Genomic DNA, 13,218 nt, shown 5'->3' with positions numbered 1-13,218 from the left:
CCATCAAGACCTGGTGGGCAGAGGACGGAGAGGGAGCAGAAGTAGTTTGAGTTATTTCTAAGCTTGTTGCCTGATTTCTTGAGGGCACTTGGTCTGCAGACTTTCTTTTTTTTTTTTTCAGACTTTTTTTTTTTTTTTTTCCTTTTGTGGTATGCGGGCCTCTCACTGTTGTGGCCTCTCCCGTTGCGGAGCACAGGCTCCGGACGCGCAGGCTCAGTGGCCATGGCTCACGGGCCCAGCCGCTCCGCGGCATGTGGGATCTTCCCGGACCGGGGCACGAACCCGCGTCCCCTGCATTGGCAGGCGGACTCTCAACCACTGCGCCACCAGGGAAGCCCCAGACTTTTAATTTATGGAGCAGAAGAGAGTATGCGGGGAGGAAGCCTGCACCTTCCGCAAAGGGAGGGGGAGATGCCAGGTATTTCACGCAAGGGTGAAAAAGTCCAGGCCTTCAGCAGCTCTTTAATGACCTTTGTCTGTCTTCTCCCAAATCCCCTCCAGCCAAGTGAAGGAAAACCGGGGACAAATGCTGCCCTGACTGGGCTGGGCTGGACCGGATTCTGAGCTCCTTTTAAGAACTGCTTCCTAGGGGCCACTGGAGACAGAGGTGAGGCACAAGGTCCCTAGAAAGGGGGCTTCCCTCTGACAACCACTCAGGATTCCAGCTTCCCCGCAGCCATGTACCTGGTTTCTCTTTTGCCTCTTTATTGCTCATTCAATATTCATCTGTCAAAGGGCAAGATGCTAATGTGTATTATTAAAATATCAATAGTTTATGAGTGAACTTTTATGGAGGGTACGGTTAAAGGAAAGATGCTAGACCACCTCTGTCAGCAGCAACAGAGAAGCACAGCCTTTCCATCTCTACTTTTTCCTAACGTGCTGGGTGAGTGGATGGCTGAATCATTACTGTATATATATCGTGCGCCCGGAATGGCTCTAAAGCTCGCACGTGCTGGATTTCATTTAGTCCTCACGGCCGTCCTGGGAAGGGGGTCCCACCTCCATTCTAGAGACAAGGAATCCGAAGACCAAAGAGATGTATCCAGAATCACAGAAGTTCTAAGTCACGGGGCTGAGACTTCAAACCCCAGCTTTGGACTTCAAACCCAATGTTTTTCCCCCCAAGGTGAAGCCTTGAAAATACAAATGATCGCTTAGGTTTTTATCTGTTTCCTTCACCTGCCCAAATTAAACATTGGTTTCCTGACCTAAGTTTCACGAAAGGGGAAAGGAGAGAACAGGAAATCATTCTGTGCTTTCACACAGACCCATTTCCACAAAGGCGGCCCCCACTTTTGAGGTGTCTAAGTCAGTTCCCAGAATCTTTTCTGCACATTTAGAATCTTAGAACTGAGGGTAACATTGGAGGTGATGTCATCAGACTTCTCCCTGTTACAGGAGAGTCAACTTGAGTTTCTTGGAGCTGCATAATGACGCGATTAAGTCTCTAGGATAGAGTCATAAGTTTGATTTCAACTCTGTGACTAACGGACTGTATCACTGACTAGGGTGCCTCTCTTGTCTCTGAGCCTCTGCTCCCTTTCTGTATGTAATACCAAGATAGTGACAGTGTCTCAGAAAACAGTGTGAGGGTTTCAATAAGAACATGCACATCACGTGCTGAGCAGAGCGTCTAGCAGGTAGTAAGCGCTCAACAAACGACACTTATTACTCTTAAGTCGACTTGTGGAAGACTCCAAGACTCTCCCTCCAAAACTTTTCATCAAAACCACGCCCCTGGGCTTCCCTGGTGGCGCAGTGGTTGAGGGTCCGCCTGCCGATGCGGGGGACGCGGGTTCGTGCCCCGGTCCGGGAAGATCCCACGTGCCGTGGTCGCTGAGCCTGTGCGTCCCGAGCCTGTGCTCCGCAACGGGAGAGGCCACAACGGTGACAGGCCCGCGTACCGCAAAAAACAACAACAACAACAAAAAAAACCAAGCCCCTTTGCCCCTCTCTTCCCTGCCCCTCCCTTTCACTATTAGCCATTCTCATATCTTGGTCCTTTGGAAAAACCAACTGGCTCTGCTCCCACCCTGTGGTTGCTTGAGTTTTGCTTCTATCCCCTTAAGTCACAACAAGGCATCCAGGGTACTCAGATTCTCTTCCAAAACTTAGCTGCATCCGGGTCAGGAAAATGGCAAAGGAAATGGAGTCTGGTCCTCAAAGGCCCCGCCTCCCACAGGTTACAGTGTGTGTGGCAGAGAGGAAGCAAGGAGAGGAAAGGACACGAGGATCACGGAGGAAGGGCTGCCCGCATAGCCCACGCCCCCTGCACACCCTGACAGACCCCACAGCCTCTTCGGTCTGATCTTTGGCTGAAACCTCCCCCAGCCCGGAAGGTCAGGGAGTGGAGGGTGTGGGAGCTATGCCTGGGAATGAAGGGCTCAAGGCTTGTGGAGTCCTTGTCACAGGTCTAAGGCCCTCTCCAGACCTGGCACTTCAAGCTATGGGCTGCAAACTGGACCCATTCTTGCTTAGAAGGGCTATAATGTAGAGCAGGGGTCCGCAGCCAGTTAGGAGCCCGGCTGCACAGCAGGAGGTGAGCGGCCAGCAAGCACGCTTCATCCGCGGCTCCGCATCCCTCCCCTCCCCCACCCCCACCCCCACCCCCACGCTCCGGATCCGGGAAACTGTCTTCCAGGAAACCAGTCCCTGGTGCCAGAAAGGTTGGGGACCGCTGAGGTAGAGGTTTCTACCAACTGCAGGGCCTCCTAACAGCAGCGTGTCCTCGGGGAAAGCCCCCCTGGGGAGGAGCCTAGACTGGCTCGGGGTGGGGGGGGTGCCTTTAAACCCAGGCACTGGGTGGGTTTAGACAGTTTGGTTCTTGAAGGCAGGTTTCCTTAGCCTGCCTCGGGAGTCGATGAGGCTGTGCTGGGCCAGACTTGATGAGCATTAGCTGTGCGGGTGGGGGTGCTCTCCAAAGACGGCTGCTACAACATATTACACCCCCCCAAAACACACTCTTCATTTCATGTGCTGTGGATTCACCTCCTCTGAGATGTGGTTGCAGGGGCAGTGTCCATGTCCCCTTCTTTAAACCCAGGTGGGCCTCTGTACCTGCCCCCAACCAGGGCAATGTGTGAAAGTGATACCGCCGCCAGGCTTGGGCAGCGCAGCGCCGTCCGGCTCCTGTTCCCTCTCAGGACACTCCCTCTGGGCAGGCAACCACCACCGTAGGGGATCCACGTTATGAAGATGTCCAGGCCACGTGGAAAGGGCACGTGGGCCTGGTGGACAGCCCCGGCTAGCGCCTCAGCCACCAGCTGGTATCCACCCCCGGAGGGATGAGCGAACGAGCCTCCGGATGATTCTGGCACCCAGCTTCTGCCCCAGCAGAGACCCCAGGGCTGCGGATCAGAGGCAGGCTCCCCACCGTGCCCCGTTTGAACTCCTGACTCACAGAATAAATGAGCATAATAAACGGTGTTAAGTCACCGTGTCCTGGGGTGGTTTGTTACACAGCCATAATAACTGGAACACCGCTCGAATTAAATTAGAATGTTTGCCGTTTCCCTCTCAAATCCAGCCCTCACTGCAGACTTGCAGACTGTTCCCTCCTCCGCAGGCCCCCGTCCCTCCTCTTCTTCCTCCCCCTCCAAAAGGGAGGCTCCTCCTTAGCAAAAAGCACTCCCAGGAAGATCTTTTGAATCTTCCCCTTTCAGAATCCCAGGACCCGAAGATCCTCACTCTTCCTCGTTCCTCTGTGCGGGTCCCGGAGGGTCCCCGCGAGGGAGCTCCCCCAGGTGTGGGTGGGCCCGGGCCAGGCGCCCGGCTGCTCTCGGGGACAGGGACGGAACGTGCAGACTTATTTCCCCTATACGCGCCCCGGTCTCATGAAGCTTCACGCTCGGCTTGCTCCTCTCATACTGACTTGACTGATGAGGTCCCTCTAACCTCCGGTGCGAGGAGACATCGATTCTCACAAAGGTCATTATCTTCCTACTCTGCCCCCCCCCCACCCCGGCCCCATCTCCTAGGTAGGCTTTCCTGGAACAGGATGGAGGGAGGCACCCTTCTCCGGCCCGGTGTCTGGGGATCGACCACTCCAAGCCGGGCGGAGAGGGGATGCCCCGGGAGCCGCGCCCTGTCAATCACACAGGCACCAGCACTGCCGCGCAGGCCATTAGGCGGAGGGCCGGGCGCCCTGCTCACTCACTTGGGCAGCCATCGGCAGGATGTTAGACGATCGCAGGGCGGCCATTCTTATGATTTATTCAAACGCTCATTACAGTCAATCTATTTTTACACAGAGGTGAAGATGTGCGCTGATAACGGTTAATCATTTAAAATTCCGTGGACTGGTTGGGAGCCAATGTACTATCAAAGTCGCAGCCGCTCAGCCCCGGGAGCCCCCGAAGCAGGGTAGGGAAGCTGTGCAGCCCCAGGCCAGCCCTTCCAGCTGGCATTGCCTGAGCGGCGCCTAGGTGGAGGGTGCAGAGGGGAAACAAGGAGCAGAGAGTACTCCCAGACTAGCCTCCAGGAGCTCACAGCCTCGCTGAGGGCACACAGCGAGGTGTGGACAGAGAGGGGGTTGAGGACAACATCTCAGAAGAGGGAGAAATCACTTCTCGCCGGGTTACCCAAGGAGGTCGCAACGAGCACGCTGGACTTAGGCCAGGGCCTACAGGTGGGAAGACTTCTGCCCAGTGGGAGAGCCAATACGAGCAAATACACAGACGGAAAAGGTGGGGAGCGGTTCCTGTGCTGATGGAAGGGGAGCGACCAGCAGTGTCTCCTTTCTCCTCCCTCATGTCTCTCTAGAAACAACCAGACATAAAAGCAAGCGCGAGCTATGAACTTGGCCCAGGTCCTCCTCTCACGGCCTCCCAAGCTTAGCCTGCCCTTGCAAACTCAAGAGCTTCCCTCTCCAACGCTCATGACACGCATAACACATCAGGTCCACCTTAACGCACAATCAATACAGTCTAATTAAATAGGATGTCATGTTACAGGGCCTCTTCGTCACATTCTGACCTCATCTAATTAGAGGTCCACTGTATTTCACATTCTGACTAGCTCATTGAGAGCGAGCGCGTCTCTCGCACAATGCATGGCTGTGAAAGATCAGCTTCAGGGCTGGTCTTTAACCCATAACCTTATTGAGTCAGCATGGAAAATGCCAATCAGAGTTACTCACACTTCACAGTCCCTTTTCTGGTGCGCGGCATGGAGGATGGCAAGCCTCAAGAGTCCTGCTCCGGAGTCAACCTGTCAGTGAAAGAAAACATCTTTATAGACTGTGTATGGTTCTGCCGGGAGCGAGAGCCCAGATTGGATGGGGGTAAACTCAGAAGTGGGTCCTGCTCCGGAGCACAGCCAGGGCTGGCAGCCCTGTGTCCCCATTGCTGAGTGGGGGGACTTTCCTGGGCAAGGAACTCCTGGTGCAGAACGATGGTTGTTTAGAGGACTAACCAGGAGGGAGAGACAGGATCACTCCCTCCCCGACCTGCTTGGAGCCTCAATTTCTTGTGAGTTTCATCCCCTTCCCCAGAGAAAAAGAGGCTCCTGGCTGAGCCCTGAGCTGAGCAAGGCAATGATCATTTACTGGTGCCACCTGTCTGACGGAAGACCCCGGGCAGGGGGACAGAGCTGAGGAGCCCCTGGGGAAGCTGGCAATCTATATTGGGAAGCTGCCCAAACAAGCAAACACCACCACCGATGCTGTGGTTTATGGCAGGATTGTGGAAAGTCCAGATGTAGGAGGGCACTTGCAAGTAAAAGTGAAGAGTCCCATTGGGTTAGAAGGGAGATGTGCACGGAGAAAAATGATGGGGGCGTGACTGGAAAGATCAGAAAACATGACTGCTTTTAATTCTCTTCTTGGGATAAAGCAATAACAACAACAAGAAGAAAAACCCAGCACATATTTATCAGGTGTCTGCTCCGCGAGCTACACTCTGCAGGTGCAGCAGGAATGAAATCCACAGCTCCTGTAATAAAAGTGCCGCCACGTCAGTGGCGAAATAAGGATATCCATACGAAACATCATCCAATAAGACGAGAGCATACATAAAGTAGTGCTGAACTCTTCGGCAGAGACCATAACTCTCTCTCCACAGAGAAACGAAGTTGGCGACAGCTGGGGCCTTCAAGGAAGTTTTCAGGGGGAGGGAGACCTTGACTGGGGTCTTGGAGGACTGGTCAGGAAAGATTCAGCTGGTGGAAGAAGAGAGAGGGCATTCCAAGGGAGCATTCTGAGCAAGGGTGACGGGGGAAAGCATGGAGTGACCAGGGACGAGGCTGGGCCGGGCTGCCTGAGACACTAGAGGAGGGCGTAACGCTGAGTGAGCAGAGAGGGGCCAGAGCATCTGGGCTCCGAGTGTCGGGCAGAGAGGCCAGGCTTGGGCTGTGAGCTCCTGGAGCCATTGAACGTTTTCCAACAAAGGAAGGTCATGAAGAAGAGGACACTCCCCCCACCACCACTCTTTAGTATTTTTCTTTTAATTAAAACAGAGAGGCTCCCTGGAAGAGGTAGAATTTCAGATAGAAGATTCAGGCCTGGGGTGTAATACAAAGCGCTCATGGAAAGATGTCCCTCTTGTTCACGATGCTGTCGCCCAGGATGAGGCACTTCCTCTGGGGCCGTCTACTAATATCTCCAGGACCAAGACTGGTGACTCACGGAAGGACCTCAGAGACAAGACCAGACCACTGAAGGCAAGTGCGTGAGGATGAGGACTGCACCTTATGCATCTTTATAGCCCAGCGTGTGTCAGGTTCTCAACTAGTGTCTGTTGAAATGTTCAGCGATGGACTCTGTTCATTCTAATCAGTTTCCACAACCAGCCCCTGGCTGGCAATGGGCCCCAACTTGTAATCTTCTAAACTACTGACACATTGCTACTGAGCATACGGGAACGCAGTACAGGAAGTTTCTAGGTTGAATTGCATGGAGTGGGGATTTATCCCCGCCCTCTTTGGGACTGTCGAGACACCAGCGACTTGGAAAGAGATACGGCAGACTTGCCATTTGCACATGCTGCTAAGCTGTGAAGGACAGCCACTCTGCTGCGGAGACGGATTCTGGTGGGCAGTGTTATACAACTTTGAACAAGCTAAAAGGATGGCCCCAAACTAAAAAGTTAATTTTTTCCTCTACTAGTTTTTATTTCTTGCACAATAACATCATGACAACCATAAATTAAATAAATTTGAAAAATTTAAAAAATTGCCCACAATCCCATCACTCCAAACCATCAAATTATTAGTCTATGCCCACATGCAAATCCACTTTAATTTTTTACAGAGTTGTAGAAAAAGATTTGATACGAATAAATATACCAAACCGTATTCTTACATTCAAAAATCAATTGCACGGCTTCCCTGGTGGTGCAGTGGTTGAGAGTCCGCCTGCCAATGCAGGGGACGCGGGTTCGTGCCCCGGTCCGGGAGGATCCCACGTGCCGCGGAGCGGCTGGGCCCGTGAGCCGTGGCCGCTGAGCCTGCGCGTCCGGAGCCTGTGCTCCGCAACGGGAGAGGCCACAACAGTGAGAGGCCCGCGTACCGCAAAAAAAAATAAATAAATTGCAAAAATCACAGATTGGGGTGACCTGTTTTGTTTTTTTAAAAAGACAAGGATTATTTTTTAAAAAGACAAGAGTCGGGCTTCCCTGGTGGCGCAGTGGTTGAGAGTCCGCCTGCCGATGCAGGAGACACGGGTTCGTGCCCTGGTCCGGGAAGATCCCACATGCCGCGGAGCAACTAAGCCCGTGAGCCATGGCCGCTAGGCCTGCGCGTCCGGAGCCTGTGCCCCGCAACGGGAGAGGCCACAACAGTGAGAGGCCCGCATACCGCAAAAAAATAAAAATAAAAATAAATAAAAAGACAAGAGTCAAATGCAAGCAGAGGTGGAGCCCAGCGTATGGTGTTGCTGCCAAACCCATTACATTGATCCTAGTTGCCTAAATAGCTATACGGTGGCCAACCAAGGGGAGAATGGTCCCCTCACTTTAGGCTTATCAATCCACGTTACTTTTAGATGCAGCTGTGGCATCATATTTTAATAAATTTGACAGTGGTAAGTAGAAGAGAGAGGTGAGCAAAGACATCTAGTTCTCTTAACTAAAGGTAAAAGTTGAGTAGTTAAAAGCACAAGCTCTGGAAGCAGACTGTACAGGTGTCCATCCCAGTCCCAGCACGTCCTGGCAGTGGGCCCATGGGCAAGTTACTTAACTTCCCTGCACCTTGGTTTTTCATCTGTAAAATAGGGCTAATGAGGGTTCTGCCTCTGAGGTTGGCTGTGAGGGTTTAATGAGTTCATATACCGTAAAGTGCGTAGAACAGTGCCTCACACAAAATAAGCACTCATTGCACGTTAGCTGTCGTTATTTTCCTTATTAGGAGGCCGTGAGACAGAAGATATGGGAGAAGAAACTAGAGATGGACCTTCATTTGTCCCTCTCTAATATGACCCATTGGTCCTACCTAATTCTATTGACTAAAGCAACGATCTCTCTCCCACATGGTGGTCCTCCAAATATTTGAAGAAACTATGTGACAGAGAGGCTGTGTTGCTATACACGGTAGAATTAGGGCTAATTGATAGATATTAGAGGAAGCCAATCCTCAGTTCAATACAAGAAAGACTTCTCTAGTCCTATGCACCATCCAGCAATGAGTCAGGCTTCCTTAGAAGGTAGTGAGCTCCCAACACGGCAAGGAGAATCCTGTATTGGGTGAGAAGATGCCCCAGAGAGCATGGTCTCCCAGACTTGGCTTCCCCCATCCGTAAAATGTTAAAAAACATTGTGAGACTGGGAGGGTTGACAAACATGTATATTGATAAAACATTAATAGTGTCTTCTTTCACCACCTTTTCATAAAGTAATTCAACCCCCAAAAGTAAGGAGAGCAAAAAGGACCACCTTTTGAACTCTTTGAAGTGAATGGAGCATCATGAAAAGCATTCCCCCCACCATCTCTGTCTCTTCTCCCTTTCTGTCTCTACCTCTCTCTGTCTCTAACTGTCCATCTCTCTCTCTCATACACACATATACACACATATGTGCGCCTGCAACCTCTCCACATTGTCCTTGCTTTTCACTCCTCACCACGCACCAGCAGACACGTGCTGGGGAACCACGTGAGTGATATTTTGGGGCCTTCCAAAGCCGGCAGCCTGTAGTCCTGGAAGGCAAGTGATCATGTCAAAGGCCTTCAGACAGCGGCCCTGCAATAACGCAACCAGAATTGAAACTCAGGCCTACCTTACTCAGCATGAAGATAAACTTGAATCATAAATGGAACTGAGCATTCACATTTATAAATATGAGGACATTTATGAAATGGTAGATGAGGGAGCTGATGAAAGTTCATTGTTTAGAGGTGGGGAGAAGGATAGAAGAAAGCTTCCCACGGGAGGGAGCACACTAGAACTTGACCCTCCATGCCCAGGGACAGCTGAGCGAGCTCCCACGAAGCATCCTAGGTAAGTTGGAAGGATGGACAGAGATGAGCCTGGGGCTTAGCAAGGACCACGGAAGGCACTAGACCAAGGGCGTCATGGGTTCACACCCTGAGTCCATCGTTCACTTACCGTGTGATCTTGGACACGGAACTTTAACCACTCCCTGCCTCAGTTTCCTCACCTACAAAATGATAGTGCTTGACTAGATGATCCTTAAACCAAAATTCCATCTGACATCTGTACATCTCTGAAGCTGCCCAGACCCACCCCCTTTTCACAGCTCGGTATATGATTGTGGGTAAGAGTAAAGACACGGGAGTCAGACAGTTCTGAGTTTAAGCCTGGGTCCATCACTTTCCTAGCCTTAACCTCTACAAACCTCAAGGTTCGCACCTTTAGAAGAGGGATAAGGGTAGCGCCTTTAAGTGAGATGATGCACTGAGAGCATTTTGTGCAATGCCTGGAACATATTCATAATGACGAATGAGGCTGCTGTTGCTGTCTTTCAGTGTTAGGAGGGCTCACAGCCCAGGAGGGCTGGCAGAGTCTGGATGGGAAAAGGGAGACAAATCGAGAAGCCTGAGGGCTTCTGCATTCAACCCAGTGCCTGTGACAAGCTCCTCTGTTACTACCCCAGCCAGACCTTTAGGACGAGGACAAATCGTGACAACCTGTTCTCAGGCACCGAGAGTCTCTCTGGATGGTCCCCATCTCTGAGAAGCCTCTGTAGGCACATGAGCAAAACTCCCAAAAGAGAAAGAAAACTTGAACAGATCCTCCCAGGAGGAAATGCCTGCAGGGCCACTCGTCCCCCCACGGTGTGTCCTGCATCTCCCACCTCCTCACCCGAGTCCCCTCTCTGCTCCACATCTGCTCCCCTCGCCCCCTGACGACAGCTTGCACTGGTTTACGTTAGTCCAGTGAGGCTGTCAGCGACAGCATCACAGGCCCTGGCCACTTGTAGATGCAACAACAACTGGGTAACTGAATACTGAGAGGATCACCTAGCACTAAATGTGTGGCTCTGAGAAACGTACCCCCGCCCCCAGCACTGAGGGTGCTGTGCGGGCTTCCTCAAAGCCTGGTAAGAACAAGGCTGACTCCCCACTGTCCTCAGCCCCCTGGGCTGCAGGCAGTGCTGGGCACCCAGCTGCAGAGGACCCGGAAATTGTCCCTCAGCCACACTCCCCAGGCCCCGTCCAGGCCCGAGACTCTAAGCTGGACCCCGTTCCTGTAAGTGGGCACCCTTGGAGGTGAGAAAACACCAAGACCCGAGACGTGCTTATTCTCCATCGGGAGCGCCCCTGCTCTTCTTCCTGGCCCATCGTCACTGCCCTGCCTCAGGCCCCCTTCTCTCTCCCCAGGGCCCCCAGTCGGTCTCCTGGCCTCCAGCCTGGCCTCCAGCCTGGCCCCGCTTTTGCCCATCCACTACCTCCCGCAGCCCGGCATCTTCCTGAAACACAAATTGCGTCATGTTCGTTCCTCCTCAAAACCCTCCAAGGACAGCTCAGTGCCTGGCAGAGGTCAGCCACTGGCAGCCCCTAGCTGGCCTCTTGCCTGTCTGATGTTTTTGTAAATTCTGCCAACATTTGAAAAGTGGGACATTTCACATTTGAAAATCCGGGCTCCCACGTTTTCTCCAACATTTGGATGACCTAACGATGCTGATTTTGCATTTCCACATGGCAATCACCAGATGACGCTGAGAATCAGAGGCCCCCATTTCCATCAGGCACGGGTCCTCCTGTTGGCCCTCCAGACAGAGGGCAGGTGTCGCCCGGAAGCCGCTTCAGTCACAGGGCGGGGCACCTGGAGGCTGACGCACGCTGCTTGCTGAGGGTTCAAGGTGGCGGCACGGAGGCGGCTCATTACGTTCTCAACCGCGCTGTTCCCAGCCAGGCCCACCGAGGGTCCCTCCCTCTCTCACGCCCCTGGGCAGCTCCTCCATTCCAAGTCAGGAGACAGCCGGCAGAGGTCTTAGGGATTTTTCCAGGAATGCCAGCGACTACCAGGCAGGTGCTGAAGAGGCCCCACCCCAGGGTCCAGCCTCTCCTCACCCCCAACACAGTGGAGGCTACGTCCCCTCCCTTTATTTCCATCCCACTGTTCCCATCAAAGCCCTAACAGCACATATTTTGTTAATTGTACAAACCTAATGGGGGAATGCATTGGCAAAAAGGGTAATGGCCATCAGTCCAGCAATAAAACAAAATTAATGGCCCATAGGAAGAAATCATGTCCACTTAATCCCGGCTCTGAAACTCTAATAGAATAATGGAATACCAGCAGAGGGGTTTTTCTCTCCATTCAGATTGCTTACACCATGTTAATCACTTGCAAAGCAGGCCACATACCACTCTGCTCACATGACCCTCCAGGGAAAGTAGCAGACCAGAAACATTTAGTGCCAGGCTCATTACTGACATGCATCACCAGCGGCAACACCTTCCCCCCTCCCTGCCTCCCCAGGTGACTCCAGGACAGCCAGTGTGGGGTGTCATTGCGAGCCATCAGGTGTGGTAGGCCGGAAAGCGAGACACATGATACCTAATAATAGCAGACGTTTATTGAGTGCTTACTATGCGCCAGACACTGGGCTGGCTGAGCGCTTTCTATGTACTGTATTATAACATCTTCATCTTCTGGAGCTGCAGGGTCCATCAAGACAGTCACTAGCCACATCTGGCTTTTTAAATACAAATTCTAATTAATGAAAGTTAAATAAAATCTAAAATCCAGTCTTCAGCCTCAGTGGCCACGTTTCAGGTGCTCAGCAGCCCCGTGTGGCTAGTGGCTGTTGTACTGGGAGCTCCGGCTAGATGGTGTTTCCCTTGGCACAGGAGGTTGTACTGGACAGTGCTGCTCCAGAACTTCGAGACCGTTTTAGCTCGCCCATTTAACAGATTCCGAAATCAAGGCACAGAGAGGTGAAGCAAGCTGCCCAAAGTCATGGCTGATCTGGGTTCTAGCCCAGGTCTAAGTCAGCCTGCCTTCAGAATCCCAACCCCACCCCCCACACTATTTCTTGATACAACCAGCAGTCCAGGCAGCTGGGAGGCCTTTGGAGGGAAGTGGGCTGTAGAAAGGCCCTTCTGTCCGCTGCAGGTCCCACGACCCCCAGAGAGCAGACAGACCCCAGTGCTCCACTGGGGTCTCCCCACAGCGAGACCACTATGGGGTCTCAAACCCAGAAAGTTCATCTGGAGAGGGAGGTCTTCATACATTATCCAGCCCAACCTCCTTCGATTTATGGGTGAAGAGACCAATGCACAGAAAATTAAGCGGCTTGTCCAAGGTCAAACAGATGATTAGGAACAGAGTTAGGACTGCAATCCAGGTTTCCTGATGGCCGGTCCTCACTGGCCGAGGGAGAGGACAGAGCCATGCCCTGAGAGAAGGTGAGAGAAGGAGGTGGTGTCCCTCCAGCCTTCCTGGAGGGTCCTGGGCCAGGTCAGAAGAGGCTGGGATGCACCTAGGGGTACTCGGCTCTGAGGAGAAGAGGCAAGGGAAGAACGAGGGGCAGGCACCGGCCTAGAAACTGCAGGGGTTCAAAGTATGACACTGCATTGCTACTATCTTTGGGGAAAATAGTATAGCAGGATCTATCGCAATTAAAAATACACATACACTTTTCCTCAGCCGCCCCAGTTTGAGAATGTATCCTATAAAAAGAAAAGTACCCAGGCATGAGGATAATGCAGCAGCGTCTGCAGTGGGACAAAGTGAAAAACAAGCTAGATGTCCACCAGTAGGGGAATGTTTGGGTAACCTGTGGTACAGCTATACTATCCATCCATGCAACTGTTCAG

At 52.4% G+C, this 13,218-nt stretch overlaps 1 protein-coding gene across 13 annotated transcripts in view; it reads right to left on the bottom strand.

Moving 5' to 3' along the window:
• The window catches only part of PKNOX2 (PBX/knotted 1 homeobox 2), a 262,542-nt gene that overhangs the window by 184,478 nt on the left and 64,846 nt on the right, over positions 1-13,218 (bottom strand). For 7 of the 13 annotated variants that reach the window (XR_010841494.1, XM_059070703.2, XM_067039241.1 and 4 more), the window contains exon 2: positions 5,141-5,211. The exons of the other annotated variants lie outside the window; for them this stretch is intronic. The gene's annotated coding sequence lies outside the window, so the exon portion shown is untranslated. The remainder of the gene's footprint in view (positions 1-5,140; positions 5,212-13,218) is intronic. 13 annotated transcript variants of the gene reach the window in all.

The sequence above is a fragment of the Kogia breviceps genome, chromosome 7 (assembly GCF_026419965.1).
Source record: "Kogia breviceps isolate mKogBre1 chromosome 7, mKogBre1 haplotype 1, whole genome shotgun sequence".
Lineage (NCBI taxonomy): Eukaryota > Metazoa > Chordata > Mammalia > Artiodactyla > Physeteridae > Kogia > Kogia breviceps.
This window is presented reverse-complemented; position numbering and strand designations above follow the sequence as displayed.